Genomic DNA, 19,299 nt, shown 5'->3' on the forward strand with positions numbered 1-19,299 from the left:
ATCACTATCTGGGCAGTTCACCTTCTCCTGAAGTGGGGGGCATGGGCCAGAGGCGAGCTAGAGATCCACGTTGACACCTATCCAGTGGCTGGGGGTTTGCCCTCTCCCGGACTGAAAGGATATGGCTGCGGGGATTCTATGGGAAAAAAAACAGGGATGTTGATCCATCTGCCCTAGGAACGAGGCAGAGATGAGCAGCTCCGACCACTCAGAATGTCAACGAGTCTTCAGATCATGCTGGTAACCACTGAGGTTAGCCCTGATCCTGCCAGTGGCTCTGCACAGCGAGCCCCTCAAGAGGCTTGTGGAATTTCACTGACATCAAAGGGACTCTGCGGGACATGACAAAGTCTATAAAAGAAGGAATGGTCTAGAGATGGTCGATGAGGAGCCTCTGATCCCCTTGTTTCACAACAGAAGAGCCAGGGGGCAGTCAATGAGACTGAAAGGTGGCACATTCAAAACCAAGAGAAGGAAATACTTTGTCCACACAGCACATGTTTACACTGGAATTCGTTGCCACAGGATGCCATTGGGACTGAGAAATTAGCAAGATTCAAAGAGGGTTTGGATCATTAAATGGCTAACAAGAAGATCCAGATATATAATGGGAAAACTATGGAAGGGATATAAAATGTTATGCTTCATGTTTTAAATCGTTTTCTAATGATTGAGGGATTAGGATGGGACTTTCATGGAGGTAGATCATGCCCTAACTACTACTGCTGGGTTTTTCAGCCTTCCTCTGAAGTATCTGGAGCTGATCACTGCTGGAGACAGGATCCTGGGCTAGATGGCCCATGAGTCTGATCGCGTCTGGAAATCCCTAGGCAGGAGCACAGAGCACACGAGCACCCAGTGGTAAGATCAGGGCCTTGGTTCCACTTTGGCTTTTATTGAAGTCAGTTGCAAAATTTCTGTTGACTGCAATGGAAGCAAGATCAGGCCCCTACACTGGTTTTCAAGCAATGAAGACATATCTCCCTGTCAAACAACCATCCATTCCCCCAGGTATCAATTTTGCTGAGGCAAAATGTGCCATGTCCTGATACATAATAGATTTGCTTAGGTTTCCTTTATTCCACATAGACACAAGATAATTTAATACTTTAGAGGAAGTGTCAGTACTAAATCATATACTTTCCCCTGACTGCTCTATAAGGCATCCCACTGCCTGGTAGGCAGCAAGACAGATACATCTTTGTATTCCTAGCAGTGACCTGCTACTTTTTATTTGTGTGTTAGGAGACGGAAAGGAGCTGATTTTCACATTAATTGCTGAATATAATAGCCTGTAATAAGGCAAGCCAAGCTTCCCTCTTAGGTATTTATGATTTTGAACTTGCTATCGGAGAAAAGAGGGGAAAAAAGACATTCGTTGGCACAAAAATCCTTTCACAATGTAAAAAATGCTCCATAACTTCAACTTTGTTTCATTATTGAAGTTGCTGGAGCTACGCTGAATTAACAGCAGTGTCACCAGATGTTGCTAGATGTTGGGCTGCAGGTGTGTGTCCTCCCTGCGTGCCGTCCCAGCTCTGCACACACAGCTGGCACAGCAGACCTCGAGCAAACCGCCCAAAGACCACAAGATCCATTAAGGTACGAGGCACCCAGCCAGGTTTATTGTCAATGAAGCACAGTCCTAGCTCCCCGGATCAATGCTACAGATGTACTAGCACAGGGCTCGGCAACCTTTGGCACACGGCCTGTCAGGAAAATCCGCTGGCAGGCCGGGACGGTTTGTTTACCTGCAGCGTCCGCAGGTTCAGCTGATCACAGCTCCCACTGGCCGCTATGTATATGAGAAGTAAAACAGAAATTTGGAGTAGTGACATTACAGATGAGGCCTTTATATATAAATCTCTTGTAATTAGTTACTACACAGTACTGGCCATGTCCATCCATGTTATAGGTTGCCCTCACTGCTGGTTGTCACCTTCTGGCAAGCTTCACTGGGCGGGAAACAGGAGCGGCTAGCTTCTCTGTTCCATGGGTTGCATTGCTCTGTGATACACCAGTAGCTGACGTCGATCCGTTATTTCTTGTAGGTGCTGCTTTCCAGACAACCTACTGAATGGACAGTAACCAATTTATCAAATGTTGCTGTGTCAGGGTGGTACCCAGACACTGAGCAAAATTGTTTTTGAGTAAGATGTGCCTCATTTAGGATGCAGTGTCACTGATCCCAAAGTGTGACTGGTACTACCAGGGAATTTGTTTACCCAATTTGTAGTTACTGTGTAACTTAATTTCTTTACCAATTTGTTTTTCTGGCCTTCGTGTTGTTTGCTGCCGTTCGTTTGTTGATTTTTACCCGTGTGTTGGTTAAACAGTTTAGCAAGGTTACGCACATTGTAAATGTTGTACAGCAATGATATAACAGTACAGCAATAGTATAGTTGCTTTTACACAGGAGCCAAATTCAAATTAAATGACAATTTAACTCAGTCCAGCTAGTGGTTTCTAGCTGATTTCCAACTCATTTGTCATATATGGTAGACTGAGGTGCATTGACCAGTCTCTTATTTATAAAGCACTTCATTTTTCTTTTCTTCGTGCTTGGGGGTTCCTTCATTGTAGACTGATAGTTTCTGGTATCTTTGTGGTGTGATATTTTCTGGTGTCTTTGGTCTGTGGGATGCAACCTTAAATATCTAGTTAGTTAACATAATAAAGGTTTTTGTTTGTTTTACATTTCTTCTTCTTTTAAGTAACTCAAATTTAATACGCAGATTAACTAAATTTGTTTACACTGTAATGAGGACCAAGACTTTTATAACAAAAGCTCTACTTTTGCAATTGTTGGATAGACATTCATTTTTACTTGAGGTGCATTACTAACATTTTATACAAAATATAATGCTTAAGCGCTAGACAATCTTCTATGAGAAGGTATATTGCTTTCCCCTGCTGAGCACTCTGTTTTAGCAAAAGAGTTAGTAACATAATTTTTACCCAAGCTTTTTAGAGTTAATTTGCTTGTGATTCCAATTCCACTTTTAACTGTTTAGAAGCACAAACTTTAATCACTGCTTCCCTTTAACTTAACATAAAAGTATAAAAATTAAACCAAGTATAAAATTAAACCAAAATACGTTTTAAATGCAAGTCTATGCAGAAAATTTAAGGGTATTACATTTTCATGATGCTGTGTTGTGTTTAGGAGCCAAAGGTGGAAACCTGTTGAACTTGTTTGGTTAGCTTTATGCCTAAATTGTTATTTTTAAACATTTTGCTATGAGATTTTTATAACTACATTTAAAAGTGGAAACAAGTTTATAAAAACCCAAACCAGAAATAGACTTTTTGTTAATATTACCTTTACCTTAATGTTGAGGTTTCCCCTTACATTGTTTTCTTTGAATATAAAACAAAAAAACAAAAACAAAACAAAACAAAAATCCCCTGTGATTAATGAAAGATAATTATTTTTGTTTGAAATTGCATTATTTGTTGAGGCAGAAATATAGGTACATATATTAATAACTGATACCTTTTTGAATTTTGGAAAAAATGGTATTAATAATATTATGATGGTTATACCCCAACCATAATATTAAAATAGTGTGGTACCACTTATGTGTATAATTTTAAAAGGATATAAAATTGACTTTTGTTGTAGCAAAATAAAAATAATAAAAAGTCACGTGACACACACAACATACAACACAGGACAACATACATAACCTACAGGACAAACTTACAATTAAAAACAAATGGTGCCAGAATTCTATTTATAACTATATGAAATAAGGTATTAAGAACTTAGTTATTAAAACAATGCATTAAAAAAACCAAAACCAGACAGATAAACAAAAGGGTTAAACATTTAAATAAGCTGGCTATTACCTTATTTAAAACTTTTAAATAAAAATTGATTAAAAATCTATTGATATTTGCCAAATTTGTTGTATTAATTTAGTGACTTAAGGCATTTTCCATTACTTTATATTAAACTTTATTTTAAAACTCTGATACATGGCAATAAGGAAATCCCGTGTTTCAAATATTAGTCAGTGGTTAGAATGAGAAGCAGAGTCTGCACTTCTGTTGCTTGGCAACCATATCTTCAAGAAAGTTAGAAGTAATTCCAGCTGTTGCATTCCTGAAGGGTTAAAATAATTAATTTATTGGATTTATTTAAAGTAAAATTTTTACCTTGTTTTCTCTTTGTTTTATTGTTGTTTTGATTTATTTTCAATTGCTTTATCTTTTCAAGGTTTCTGTAAAAACTATAACTTTCAACTTTTAAAACAAAGAGAGATAGCAGAAGTAAGGAGAGGCAGGGCAAATGAAGAGCAACCTAGGAAGATAGGGAGATCTGAGCCAAGAGAGATTAACTCTATCAGGGTATCTTAAAATACAGGCAGCAGCTGCACGTTTAGCAAACTGAGAAAGGATATAGAGTGTCAGGGTTCCCCCTCTCCAAACTCTGAACTCTGGGGTGCAGATGTGGGGACCCTCATGAAAGACCCCCTAAGCTTATATTCTGCAAGCTTAGGTTAAAACTTCCCCAAGGCACAAATTCCTTTCCTTGTCCTTGGACGGTATTGCTGCCACCACCAAGTGATTTACACAAAAAATCAGGGAAAGGTCACTTGGAATCCCTATCCCCCCAAAATATTCCCCCAAGCCCCTTCACCCGCTTTCCTGGGGAGACTAATACACCAACCAATTGCCTTAGCAATGTAAGCACAGACCAGACCCTTTGTCTTCAGGACACTGAAATCAATCAGGTTCTTAAAAAAACAACTTTATTTATAAAGAGAAAGTAAAAGAATCACCGGCAAAATCAGGATGGAAGGTAACTTTACAGGGTAATAAAAAGACTCAAAACACAGAGGATTCCCCCCTGGGCTCAGCTTTACAGTACAAAAACAGGAATAAAACTACCTCTGTAGCACAGAAAAATTCACAAGCCAAAACAAAAGATAACCTAATGCATTTTCTTGCCCTGCTTACAATTTCTGTGGTTTCAGATCTATTATTCCAGGTATATTTTCAGAAGCTATTGTACCTGCTTTGTCTCTCCCTCCGTCCGGAGAGGGAACAACAAAGAGAGTGCACAAACAAAAGCTTCCTCCCAAGATTTGAAAGTATCTTCTTTCCTCATTGGTCCTTCTAGTCAGGTGCCAACGAGGTTATTTGAACTACTTAACCCCTTGCAGGTTGGCGATTCCATATAGCTGCCAAGAAGGGATTTTATGCTACCCTTCTCTCTATATTTATGACATAGAGGAAAACTTAAACCAGTATGTAAAAATATTTGGGAAAGAAGGTTATATTTTTAGCTCTGAGTGAGGAGTGTGGTTCCGTGGGTCAAAGCAGTTGGGAACCCGCACAGTTGGGAACCTGCACCCCTGGTTTTATTCTGGCTCTGAGAGGAGAGTGGGGGTAGTTACCTGCTCTTGTAAAACCTGTATTTGTTCCTCCAGTGTATGTTGCTTTTGTCTGCATGCCAAATGGATTGCAGGAGTGCCATTTTTTGCGGCAGTTAACTGTTTTGGGGCATCTCCATGTGTTAATGCATCAATTCTAGGTGTTAACTCGCTCAATTTTGGTTTTTCACTTTGAAATTCTTTTTTATTCACTCCCCTGCATTCCAGTCACAACTCCTGTCTCCTAATGTGCTCTGTGAACTGTTCCATTTTTTCCCTTCATCTGATTTTCCAATCCAGTGATTGCTGTTTGCTACTTTTCCCTACTGTGCACTTACTTCTCCCGTACTGACAGGCACCAGTCTAGGTGTTGGTTTAAGTTTAACTGGAACCTGGCTTTTATCGTAAGGTGGTGGTTGAAATGCAGTGGACCCCGTTTCATCTTTTAATTTTGCTAGGGCCACCTTTTTCTGTTTCTGTCCCCCTTCTTCAGGCACAGGGTAGCTACCTGAAGCCCGCTGTTGATCACAAATATTTATAACAGGGGACAACACATCTCTTTTTTGTAGGTTCCTTGCAGCTGTTTCCAGTGTTTTATTGTGTTTCTGTCTCTGGACTTCTTGCCACCCTGCTAGGAGAGCAGGAGCATTCCAGGGCTCTGTGGCTTCTCCTGCTTCTTTTAGCTCTTTCTTTGTTTCTGTTGCTTGCCCCACCAATTTAGTCATGTGCTGTCTTAACCATTTAACAGCCATGGTTATAGTTTGCAATATTTTACATTTCATGGCTACAGTCTCTGCCCTAGTCTTGCGGATTCCATTCCATGGTCTTTCCCCACTATATTTTTTAAATCCATATGGACCTCTTTTGCTAGCAACCCAGCATGTCAATACCGTATGAAACTTCGTGGGGATTTTTAGAGAAGGGTTAAGGGGGTTCCCTAGCATGTAGTTTTCTGCCATGTTAGATCACGATTCCTACAGAGGGCAGCTTGCTTACTTACCAGATCAGCAGTCGGGGTCACCAGTGTCAGATGTTGCTAGATGTTTGGCAGCGTGTGTGTGTTCTCCCTGTGTGCTGTCCCAGTTCTGTGCAGACAGTTGGCACAGCAGACCTCAAGTGAACCGCCCAATGACCACAAGAACTGTTAAGTATGAAGGCATCCAGCCAGGTTTATTGTCAATGAAGCTCGGTCCTAGCTCCCCAGATCAAGGCCTACAGTTATACTAGCACATAGATTCATAGATTCATAGATATTTAGGTCAGAAGGGACCATTATGATCATCTAGTCTGACCTCCTGCACAACGCAGGCCACAGAATTTCACCCACCACTCCTACAAAAAAACCTCACACCTATATCTGTGCTATTGAAGTCCTCAAATCGTAGTTTAAAGACTTCAAGGAGCAGAGAATCCTCCAGCAAGTGACCCGTGCCCCATGCTACAGAGGAAGGAGAAAAACCTCCAGGGCCTTCCAATCTGCCCTGGAGGAAAATTCCTTCCCAACCCCAAATATGGCGATCAGCTAAACCCTGAGCATATGGGCAAGATTCATCAGCCAGATACTACAGAAAATTCTTTCCCGGGTAACTCGGATCTTACCCCATCTAATAACCCATCACAGGCCATTGGGCCTATTTACCATGAATATTTAATTACCAAAACCATGTTATCCCATCATACCATCTCCTCCATAAACTTATCGAGTTTAATCTTAAAGCCAGATAGATCTTTTGCCCCCACTGCTTCCCTCGGAAGGCTATTCCAAAACTTCACTCCTCTGATGGTTAGAAACCTTCGTCTAATTTCTAATCTAAATTTCCTAGTGGCCAGTTTATATCCATTTGTTCTTGTGTCCACATTGGTACTGAGTTTAAATAATTCCTCTCCCTCTCTGGTATTTATCCCTCTGATATATTTATAGAGAGCAATCATATCTCCCCTCAACCTTCTTTTAGTTAGGCTAAACAAGCCAAGCTCCCTGAGTCTCCTTTCATAAGGCAAGTTTTCCATGTATGCCCGTGACAATGGACGCAGCTCTGTGTATGGTGGGACTTTCCATTTCCCCCTCAGCTGGCCAAAGACACTCTCTCCAAGACTCCATTTTACACATCAATGCAAACAAGTTACATACTGTCCCTCTGACATAGTTAGTTGACACCCTCTGACATAGCCAGTTACCACCCAGCACCTTGTACATCTCTATCCATCATGCTGTCATCCTGACCTTATCTTTAGGATGGGTCAGTGTGTTCCCATTATCTTTGGGGGATGTGTTGGTATCGAGGTGTTCCAGTACCACTCTTCTGGAATGTGTTTGTGTGAGTGTCCTGTGCCTAGCACTTCTTAGGAATGTGTGTTTGTGCAATATCAGCCCTGTTCTTGCCAGATTCTGTGAACTTGCAAGCAGGCAGAGCCTGACTTCTGCCCACTTTGCTTCTTTGCTTTATATCAGCAAAGCTTGACCACTACTTTAGTTCAGGCCTCAGGCCTCATACCAGGCCTCTGATACAAGCCCTTAAGTCTCAGGCCCTCTTTCTACTACAAGCAGCTGATAACCCAGCCTGTTGTTTTCATCCTAAAATGCTACTGCCTGTAAAAAAACATGAAGAAGTGTTTGGTGCCAGAGGCAGCTGCATTTTCAGTGGTAGTTGAAGTGAATTCCTACATTGGATTAGGATGTCACTTAACTGAGGTTACGTGAAGTGCTTTGGGACACTGTGAGATGGAAGACACTATATAAATGTACTGTGATGTTATGATTATGCAATCCATTTTTGTTAAGTCAGGTTGTTAAAAATCTACTGTCAAGTGCCAGAAATTGCCTTCTGTAGCACCTGAACGTGTCTGAATGCACTTAGCTCCCAGCGATGCTGAGAACAAAGAAATTACCTTTCTAACAACCAACGTGTCATCTGAATGCAGAACACACCAAACTCAGAAGGTGTTGAGAGCAAGTCTGCGTGGTATGAATTAACTGTTTCGCAGCATACATTTTCAGTACCTTGTGGTTGGAGCTGCATGGGGGACGTTTGTAAAATGCTTCCCAGCACTTCCAGGATCAGTGGTAGCCCTAGAGTGAACAGATCTGTATATGCCACTCTCTTTTCAGCAGGTTTAACTAAGTCTAATGAAACCAGTGATAAAAATGATTGTGGCTATTTGAGCCTTGTCACCACAAGGGTTCCAGAGGGTTTAATACTGACTCAGTTGAATCAGTAGGACTTTTCTTATTTCTGTAGTTTTCCCAGTTATCTTTGTGAACCATGGACATTGCAAAGAAATCATATGCGGACTGAATGTAGGGTGCAGAATGCTCATGGTTCACATGGAAATCAACTGGGGTTGCAGCTTCTCAGCATCTCTCATGAGCAGAGCCTAACTGAGTAAGATTTTTACTCATGGCAATTTTATGATCCATTAATACATATTCCACTGTAGCAAACAAGGTATGAGACAACTCACTTTGAGGTCAATGGCAGAACTCCCATTGATTTCAATGGGCACAACCTAAGATATTGTTTCTACCAACTGATGGGTACGCACTGAGTGGACTGAACTATTTCTTCTGTGGGTTTGCTGTGGTACCACTTGTGGCTCACCTGATCAAAAGGGATCCCTCATATTCCCCAGGAAGCTTCTCCATCATGTCAGCAACAAAGAAACTTATACCTACAGTATCTAAAAGACTATCAGCTGGGAGTTCTAATTAATCCATCATAAAGATTAGATCATTCTCTTTCTTTGGGTGTAGGTGGCGGTGGGGGTGGGGGGAGAAGGGGCAGAGGGACAGCAGAATATTTAGTCAGAAATCGATTATCTGAGAACACTGCAATTGGCAGAAATTTCCTCTACTCACTCCCTGAATAATTAGGAGCCCACATTCAAATATCTTCCTACATCCTTTTTAACTAAGCCAAAACCCAGCTATGTTTGCCACCCATCTAAGCCGTGTCATTATAAGGAGTGAAAGAATGATAGGGGGGTGGGGGAGCAGATGTATTTGTCATGTCGTTTTCCCTGATTCCCATTGCTTATCTGAACCTGACGGCCTGCAGGACTGTTGCGCAGCACACCTCCCAGCTACCTCTGACATTCCAGGACAGCCCTGTGTTTCCTCTCCATTTTGAAGTGTTGCTTGCTCTCTTAAGACATGCACAGTTTTTATATTTCTGGGATTCTTTGAATATGGATGATTTTTATCATGCAGGCCCCACAATTCTTATCACTCTGTGTATGCTGATTTTAGGCATGTACATCTGCATGAATTAAAACACATTTTAATAGACTGTCTTTGATATTCATCATTCAAAAAAAAATGTAGGCTGCCTCTATTATCATGTTATGGGAATGAAACCTGGAAGTGTTTATCGTATCACTCTATTCCTAGACGATAAAGCCCTTTAGAGCAGTGGCTCTCAACCTTTCCAGACGACTGTCCCCCTTTCAGGAGTCTGATTTGTCTTGCCTACCCACAAGTTTCACCTCACTTAATAACCCACTTGCTTACAAAATCAGACATAAAAATACAAATGTTTCACAGCACACTGTTCCTAAAACATTGCTGACTTTCTCCTTTTAACCATATCATTATAAAATATTATAAAATCAATCAACTGGAATATAAATTCTGTACTTACATTTCAGTGTATAGTCTATAGAGCAGTACAAACAGGTCATTGTCTGTATGAAATGATAGTTTGTACTGACTTTGCTAGTGCTTTTTAGGTAGCCTGTTGTAAAACTAGGCAAATATCTAGATGAGCTGATGTACCCCCTGGAAGAGCTCTGCTACCCCCAGGGGTACGTGTACCACTGGTTGAGAACCACTGCTTTAGAGTAACTAATATGAAATCAGAACTCTACGAGCAATGCTTTATGAGGGGTACAGCAGACAAGTGGCAATATTTGATATGATATTAAAAACAAGCACTAAACAGCACTCAGATGTCCCACTGATGACTCTGGTATAAATATCTAAATGGAGAGAGAGGGCCTGTCTACACTGCCCACAGTTCAGACTAAAGGGGTGCAAATAACAGCATGCACCAAAGTGCTGAGTGGATGCTGTGGGAGCTAAAAGGATCCCAGTACACATTAAAATAGTCCTGTTTGAAGAGGACTTTGGGGAGCACTGCTATTCACTTCCCCATAGTCTGATCTGCAGAGCAGTGTAGACATGGCCAGAGAGACAGATACACACCATGGTGATATAGGGTTAAATATCAATAGAAACTATTGAGATCAGGGACTATGTGTTTGCAGAGCATTTAACATTATGGTGCCTTATTGATGATTAGGGCCTCTGGATGTTACCACTGTATAATTAATAAAGATAGTAATTCCTAGGCTAATTTATAGCTAAGATAGCAATGCAGTTTATCTATCCTATTATCAGTATTGCTATGAAGTATCGTCAAACACGTATATCTATCCACCCTCCTTCTTACATCTGTAAATAACTTGTAGTATAGATTCACACTTCACAATATATAAATAATTTAGTATGAGGGATAACAATTCATAGGGAGCTTGTCTTACACAGTATTTTTATCCCCATCAAAATCTGAAGTGACACTTGTCCATATTTGCCACTCAGATTTGTCAATGGAGGATGGGAAACCACTTTTATTTACCTTAGAAATATAAAATAGGAGCTTGTCTAAGCCAAAAACATAGGTTAGAAGAATAAATTGCTCAGAAAAAGTAAAGTGATGCTATTGCTTCAGATATGTAGAAACAACTGATATGGGCCATACACCTCTGTATCTGGTGAATGATCTTTTAGCATTCAATATTGCCTTCTAACCTATGGAAGAAGGGAATCCAAAAATCTAGGTGTGTGACCAGAAGAGGATCATTTAGTGTAATGATCAGGGATTGATAAAATTCCAGCAATAAAGCATGCACTAAACCAAAGCAGCCAAAGAGAAAAGAAAGAAGCAAGGATATAAATTATTGGTTGAAACCAACCCCTTTCAAACCCTTCAAACTAAACATCGGAAACTTTACAATGACATGGCTCAGGTAGACATCTGCATTTTAGATAAGTAAAGGGACAGATGTTTATTTTGTATGTACTGAAATATATTTGTATGTATATGTGGTTGCTAAAGAGCTAATAGTTCCATGATTATTTGGATGGCTTTATTATTATTAGTTTTGATTTTTATAGAGTCTATTCCAAACATTTCAGTTGTTGTTGTTCTTCACTGTGGAAGGGTGAGTTTTTGATACAAGGTGGTGGTGGTGATGGTGATGGTGATGATGATGATGATGTTTTACTCCTAGAGGCTAGAGCTGGGCAAGAGACAGTTTTCCTGTCCTGTGAATATTTGAGTTAGAAATTGTTCGAGTCTTGAATTGGGACGAGAAATCAAAATCCTGAAAGTATGGGAACATGAAGATTTTCTCCATTTTGGAGTGATTTAAATATTTTGTTTTGATAATTTTGCAATGTTTCATTTTAATTTTTGACTATCTTAAAATATTTTTCTGTATAGTTAGCTTAATTTTAAAAACAAAAAAGTGGTTTTGAGCCAGGAAAACAAAAATTTAGAAAATGTCAAAATGAAATATTTCAACAATTTCATTATTTTCAACATTTATTTTTAAACAGGAAATTCATCCAGCAGATTCCTGTTCATAAACAATTTTGATTTTGACAAATCAGCATTTTTCAATGAAAAATGATTAGTCAAAAGAACAGCAACAGTGGGCCAGACCAATGATCTAGCCCAATATCCTGCCTTCTGACTGTGGCCTGTGCCAGATGATTCAAAGAGAATGAACAGTGATCCATTCCTCATCATCCAGTGCCAACTTCTTTCAGTTGGACATTTACGGACATCTGGATTTTGGGGTTTTATATTTGACCATCTTGGCTCGTAGCCATTGATGGACCTATCCTCCATGAATGTATCTAATTCTTTTTTGAACCCACTCATACTTTTGGTGTTCACAGCATCTTATGGCAACAAGTTCCACAGGTTGATTGTGTGTTGTATGAAGAAGTACTTCCTTTTGTTTGTTTTAAACCTGCTGCCTATTAATTTCATTGGGTGACCTCTGGTTCTTGTGTTATGTGAAGCCGTAAATAACACTTCCTTATTCACTGTCTCCACACCAGTCATGATTTTATAGAGCTCTGTCATACCCCACCTTGCTCATCTCTTTTCCAAGCTGAACAGTCCAAGTCTTTTCATCTCTTCTCATATGGAAGCTGTTGCATAGTCCTACTCATTTTTTGTGTCTTCTCTTTGTACATTTTCCAATATGAATGTATCTTTTATGAAGTGGGATGACCAGAACTGCAACCTGTATTCAAGATGTGGGAGTACTATAGATTTATATAGTGGCATTCTGATATTTTCTGTTTTATTATCTATCCCTTTCTGAATGGTTCCTAACATTCTGTTAATTTTTTTGACTGTTGCTGCACATCTAGCAAATATTTTCAGAAAACTATTCATGAGAACTCCAAAATTTCTTTCTTGAGTGGTAACAGCTCATTTAGACCCCATTTGTATCGATAGTTGGGATTATTTTTTCCACTGTAAACTACTTTGCACTTATCAACATTGAATTTCATTTCTCATTTTGTTGCCCAGTCATCCAGTTTTGTGAGATCCCTTTCGAAGTAACTCTTCGAAGTCTGCTTTGAACTTAACTATCTTGAGAGGTTTCAGAGGGTAGCCGTGTTAGTCTGTATCAGCAAAAAAACCGAGGAGTACTTGTGGCACCTTAGAGACTATCAAATTTATTTGGGCATAAGCTTTCGTGGGCTAAAACCCATGATTTTGCATCTGAGGAAGTGAGTTTTAGCCCATGACAGCTTATATCATCAGTTTTCAGAATTTACAGAGGTAAAGAGTGGGGTTCCCCCAAGAGTAATTTATTAATTTAGCATAGAATCATAGAATAGCAGGGTTGGAAGGGACCTCAGGAGTTCATCTAGTCCAACCCCCTGCTCAAAGCAGGACCAATCCCCAACTAAATCATCCCAGCCAGTGCTTTCTCAAGGCTGACCTTAAAAACCTCTAAGGAAGGAGATTCTACCACTTCCTTCGGTAACGCATTCCAGTGCTTCACCACCCTCCTCGTGAAAACATTTTTCCTAATATCCAACCTAATCCTCCCCCACTGCAACTTGAGACCATTACTCCTTGTTCTGTCATCTGGTACCACTGAGAACAGTCTAGCTCCATCCTCTTTGGAACCCCTCTTCAGGTAGTTGAAAGCAGCTATCATATCCCCCCTCATTCTTCTCTGCTGCAGACTAAATAATCCCGAATCCCTCAGCCTCTCCTCATAAGTCATGTGCTCCAGTCCCCTAATCATTTTTGTTGCCCTCCACTGGATGCTTTCCAATTTTTCCACATCCTTCTTGTAGTGTGGGGCCCAAAACTGAACACAGTGCTCCAGATGAGGCCTCACCAATGTCGAATAGAGGGGAATGATCACGTCCCTCGATCTGCTGGCAGTGCCCCTAATTATAGAGCCCAAAATGCCATTGGCCTTCTTGTCAACAAGGGCACACTGTTGACTCAGATCCAGCTTCTCGTCCACTGTAATCCCTAGGTTGTTTTCTGCAGAACTGCTGCCTAGCCATTCAGTCCCAAGTCTGTAGCAGTGCATGGGATTCTTCCGTCCTAAGTGCAGGACTCTGCACTTGTCCTTGTTGAACCTCATCAGATTTCTTTTGGCCCAATTCTCTAATTTGTCTAGGTCTTTTTGTATCCTATCCCTACACTCCAGTATATCTACCACTCCTCCAAGTTTAGTGTCATCTGCAAACTTGCTGAGGGTGCAATCCACGCCATCCTCCAGATCATTAGTGAAGATATTGAACAAAACCGGCCCCAGGACTGACCCTTGGGGCACTCTGCTCTGTATAGTATTGCTACATCACTGTTCACCCCTTTTTCAAGATAATTTATGAATATGTTGAACAGCAATGGTCCTAATACAAATTCTTGGGGGAAGCCCACTCTTTACCTCTGTAAATTGTGAAAACTGATAATTTAGTCCTCCCCTTTGTATTCTGTCTTTTAACGAGTTACTGATCCATGAGAGGACCTTCCCTCTTATTACATGGCTGCTTATATTGCTTAAGAGCCTTTGGTGTGGCATCTTGTCCAAGGCTTTCTGGAAATCCAAGTACCCTATATCAACTGGATCACCATTGTTCACATTTTTGTTGACCTCCTCAAAAACCGTGTTGACTCTTCCCCAGTATATTGTGTTCATCTATGTGTCTGATAATTCTGTTCTTTACTATAGTTTCAACCAGTTTGGCTGATACTGAAGTTAGACTTACCTGTAATTGCCAGGGTTGCCTCTGGAGCCTTTTTAAAAAATTGGTGTTACATTAGCTACCCTCCAATCACCTGGTACAGAGGCTGATTTATACAATAGATTACATATCACAAATAGTAGTTCTGCAATTTCATATCTGAGTTCCTCCAAAACTCTTGGGTGAATGCCATTTGATCTGGTTGATGTATTAGTGGTTAATTTTTCAATTTGTTCCAAAACCTCCTCTACTGACACCTCAATCTGGGACAGTTCCCCAGATTTGTCACCTAAAAAGAATAGCTCAGATGTGGGAATCTCCCTCACATCCTCTGCAGTGAAGACCAATGCAAAGAATTCAGTTAGCTTCTCCATAATGGTCTTGTCTTCCTGATTGTTTGGCAGACTTCTTGCTCCTAATGTACTTAAAAATGTTGTTAGTTTTTGTGTCTTTAGCAAGTTGCTCTTCACATTAATTCTTGACCTACCTTATTATACTTTTACACTTGACTTGCTAGAGTTTATGCTCCTTTCTATTTTCCTAACTAGGATTTGACTTTAAATTTTTAAAGGATACCTTTTTAGCCTCTAACTACCTCTCTTAGTCTGCTGTTTAGCCATGTTGGCATATTTTTGACTTCTTACTGTTTTTAGATGGGATATGCATTTAATCTGAGACTGTATCATGGTGTTTTTAAATAGTTTCCTAGCAGCTTAAAGGCATTACACCCTTGTGACTGTTCCTTTTAATTTCCATTTAACTAGCTACCTCATTTTTGTGCAGTTCCTCTTTTTGAAGTTAAATGCTACTGTGCGGGGTTTCTTTGGCATTTTTCCTCCGTACAAGGATGTTAAATTTAATTACATTATGGTTGCTATTACTGAGTGGTTCAGCTATAATTACCTCCTGGACCAGATCCTGTGCTCCACTTAGGACTAAATCCAGGATTGCCTCTCCCCCTGTGGGTTCCAGGACAACCTTCTCCAAGAAGCAGCCATTCATGTTGTCTAGAAATGTTGTCTCTGCATCCTGTGCTGAGGTAACGTCAATATGAGGACAGTTGAAATCCCCCATTATTATTGTGTTTTCCGCCTTTGCGGCCTCTGTAATCTCCCTGAGCATTTCACAATCGCTTTCACCATCCTGGTCCGGTGGTTGCAGTATATTCCTATTGCTAAACTCTTATTGTTTAATCATGGAATTTCTATCCATACGGATTCTATGGACCAGGTTGACTCATTTAAGATTTTTTACTTTATTAGACTCTGTGCTTTCACATTATAGAACCACCCACCCGCCAACGCAACCTAATCTGTCATTGCTATGTATTTTGTACCCCGGGTATTACCATGTCCCATTGATTATCCTCATTCCACCAAGTTTTTCTGTTGACTATTATATCAATATTTTCATTTAATGCAAGGCACTATAGTTCACCCATCTTAGTATTTAGACTTCTAGAGAGACACGGTGGGTGAGGTTATATCTTTTATTGGACCAACTTTTGTTGATGAGAGAGAGAAGCTTTTGAGCTCACACAGATCTATTCTTCAGGTCTGGGAAAGGTACTCAGAGGGTCACAGCTAACTACAAGGCAGAACAGATTGTTTAGCATAAGTAGTTGACACATATTTCAAGTGGCCCATTAATAACTCTCCAGTCATAGGGGCGAAAGGGAGGGGGAAGTGGGGGGGGGGGATGATGGAAGGTGGTTAGTGGGTTATAGATTGTTGTAATAATCCAGAGACTCTATTCAGTCCATGATTTTTGGCGTCTAGCAGAATTATGAATGTATGTTCCCAGGCTCATCTTTTGAAGGAGTTGTGCACGTTTCCTTTGAGGACGAGGACTGAGAGGTCACCCACGATCACTTTCTGAAAAAGTGTTCACCCATGGGTGATATGGCGGTTTTGTCTTTTATCATTTTTCTATGTGAGTTCATTCGAGAATGTGGTGATTGTCTGGTTTCACCTACATAGTTGTTATTGGGGCATTTAGTGCCCCGGATAAGGTACACCACATGTTGAGATAGGCATGTATAGGACCCATAGATCTTGAAAGGTTTGTTGTGGGGGGTGTTGATCATCACAGTAGTGGAGATATATCTACAGGTTTGGCATCTTTTATTCTGGCAGAGTCCGGTGCTGCTTTGAGTTGGTGTGTCCTGGTCTGTGGGGAGCTTGCTTCTCATGATGAGCTTGGAGAGCTTGGGAGGTTGTTTTGAAGGACGGAAGAGGGGGTTCAGAGAAGATTTCTTTCAGAATGTGGTCCCCATCGAGTATGGGTTGTAGCTGTTTAATGATACCCATATGGGTTCCAGTTTGGGGTGCTAAGTGACAGCTTTAGACTTCTAGCATTTGTTATGTAAAGAACATGTACATTTTGTCAGTATTCCACTATCAGGAATCAGGGTCCCATTGTGTTGAGCACTGCACACACATAACAAAAAGAAGTAATAAAATAATAATAATAAACAATTTATGTTGATATGGTTGTTGTGCATCAGTAGAAACAAATGGACATGCTCTAGGGTTGTCCTTGAGAGTGAAAGACAATTCTCATGCTTTGCACGCACACGGAACCTGTTTGAACTTGACAGCTTTTGTGCTGACAGGAGCAGCTGCGCTTGCTCTCATGGTTTCATAATGAGATCAGTGCACCTGTAGCATGGTTTTCAGAACAGAGGATCTATGAACTGAAACTTTCCTTTTTTATTTTGCTCTTGCTATGGGCAGACTGCTCCCCTCCCCACAGTCTTCCAGGACACCTGAACTTATACAGTACTAATAAGTGCTACTCTCCGAGGGTAGAGACAACAAAAGGCAATAAGGAGCAGTTCAGCCTTCAAGCACTGAGACAGCAAAGGGATGGACACAATGAAAACAAAGAAACTTTTGCAGACCAATGTAGTCTGTCAACAACACCTCCTACCCCGGTTTGTGTGCATGTAGGGATGAGGGTGAGAAGAAAGAATAATTGTTTTGTTGCTGGAGTGGCTTTCTCTGGAGTTGCTGGCCTACTGTATGTAGCTACCCTTTACATAATTAGTGTGTCCCTTTCAGCTGGCTTTCAGGATTATTTTTCCATAGGTTCTGGAGGCTACAGTACAGTCACTCTATAGCCCTGATTTTTGATTCTTAAATATAATATTTTGTTCCTACCATTATCCAGAGAGATTATTGATATTTTGCCTCTTCCTTTGTTCTGAAGATGCTAAGCTGCAGCTGGGATGCACCCATGAACACAGACTCGCATTGTTTGGTTTTGAAGAAACTTTTCTTCATGTGTCTTAAGAAGTCTGTTCATTGCAACAGAAAGGTCTAACTCCTGATGTCTCTGGCTGGACTACATTCTCCCATGATGCACCATGGTCAGGGGACTTAGGTGGACATAGAGATTAATGCCGACCTGACATAAAATGAAACATTTTGTTTTGTTTTCTCAGATGAAGAATTTTCATTTTTCAGAAACTGCATTTTCCACTGAAAAAATATTGATGGAAAGCACCCAGCCAACCCTACTGTGACACACAATACACCAAGTGCCCCACCACGTTCTCAAAGGGGCAGGTCCCATTTCTATGTTTACATAACGCTTAACAGTTCTTACCGTAAGAAATTCAAACAATACAGCTACAACCATTAGAGCTGGTCAAAACTCAGAATTTCCAGTATGTGGGAATTTTTGACATTTTGAAATTTGTTTTTGGTATAATCAGAATAAAACCAAATATTTTTGAAATTTCCCACAGATCAGAATTCCTGAAAAAAAGTCAGCTTTAGAAAAGTTTGTTTTGTATTTTAGATACTTAATTTTATTATTTTTATTTTTTTCTTATTTTTACATTATTTCATAATATGTTGGCTGGAGCAGTGGTTTTCACACTGCGGGTTGCGACCCAGTACTGGGTTGCTGAATGTAAGGCACTGGGTCGTGGCAGCTCTGGTCAGCACTACCAACTGGGCCATTAAAAGTCCCATTGTCCCAGTCCCAGTGCTGCCCGGCTAAGGCAGGCTAGTCCCTACCTATTCTGACACCACGCTGCACCCCGGAAGTGGGCAGCAGCAGGTCTGTCTCCTAGGCGCGGGACGAGGGGCATGGGGCTCCACGCACTGCCCCCACCCCAAGCAGGTGCTCCACACTCCCATTGGCTGGGAACCAGTCAATGGGAGCTGGGGGTGGGGGCGAGAGCTGCGCGGAGCCGCTTGCACACCTCTGCCTAGGAGATGGACCTGTTGAGGCTGCTTTTGGGGTACAGAGTGCTCCGTGGTGCCAGGACAGGCAGGAAGCCTGCCTTAGCACTCCTGCTCAGTCGCTGACTGGAAGATGACCGAGGTAAGCCCGCGCCCCAACCCCGTGCCCCAATCCCCTAACCCAGCCCTGAGCCCCCCAAACCCAGAGCCCCTTCCTGCACCAAACCCCTCATCCCAAGCTACACCCCAGAGCCTGCACCACCAGCCCAGAGCCCTGACCCCCTCCTGCATTGTTCCTGGAGAGTGTTACCCTCCATGAACAATCAACAAACTACCCAGAGAAGGTTGGAGTAGACACAGCTCTGCTCTCTCTCTGCAGCATACATGTTTAATAGAAAAGTAATTGTTATCACCCTGCTACAAGGAAACCTTA

General features: G+C 41.0%; 1 long non-coding RNA gene across 1 annotated transcript in view; it reads left to right on the forward strand.

The window, feature by feature from the left end:
* LOC141985713 (uncharacterized) overlaps positions 1-19,299 on the forward strand; it is a 316,735-nt gene that overhangs the window by 285,425 nt on the left and 12,011 nt on the right. Inside the window, exon 3 of the long non-coding RNA XR_012638996.1 lies at positions 739-861. This is a non-coding gene — a long non-coding RNA (uncharacterized LOC141985713). The remainder of the gene's footprint in view (positions 1-738; positions 862-19,299) is intronic.

This window comes from Natator depressus, chromosome 4, assembly GCF_965152275.1.
Source record: "Natator depressus isolate rNatDep1 chromosome 4, rNatDep2.hap1, whole genome shotgun sequence".
In the NCBI taxonomy this organism is placed as follows: Eukaryota; Metazoa; Chordata; order Testudines; family Cheloniidae; genus Natator; species Natator depressus.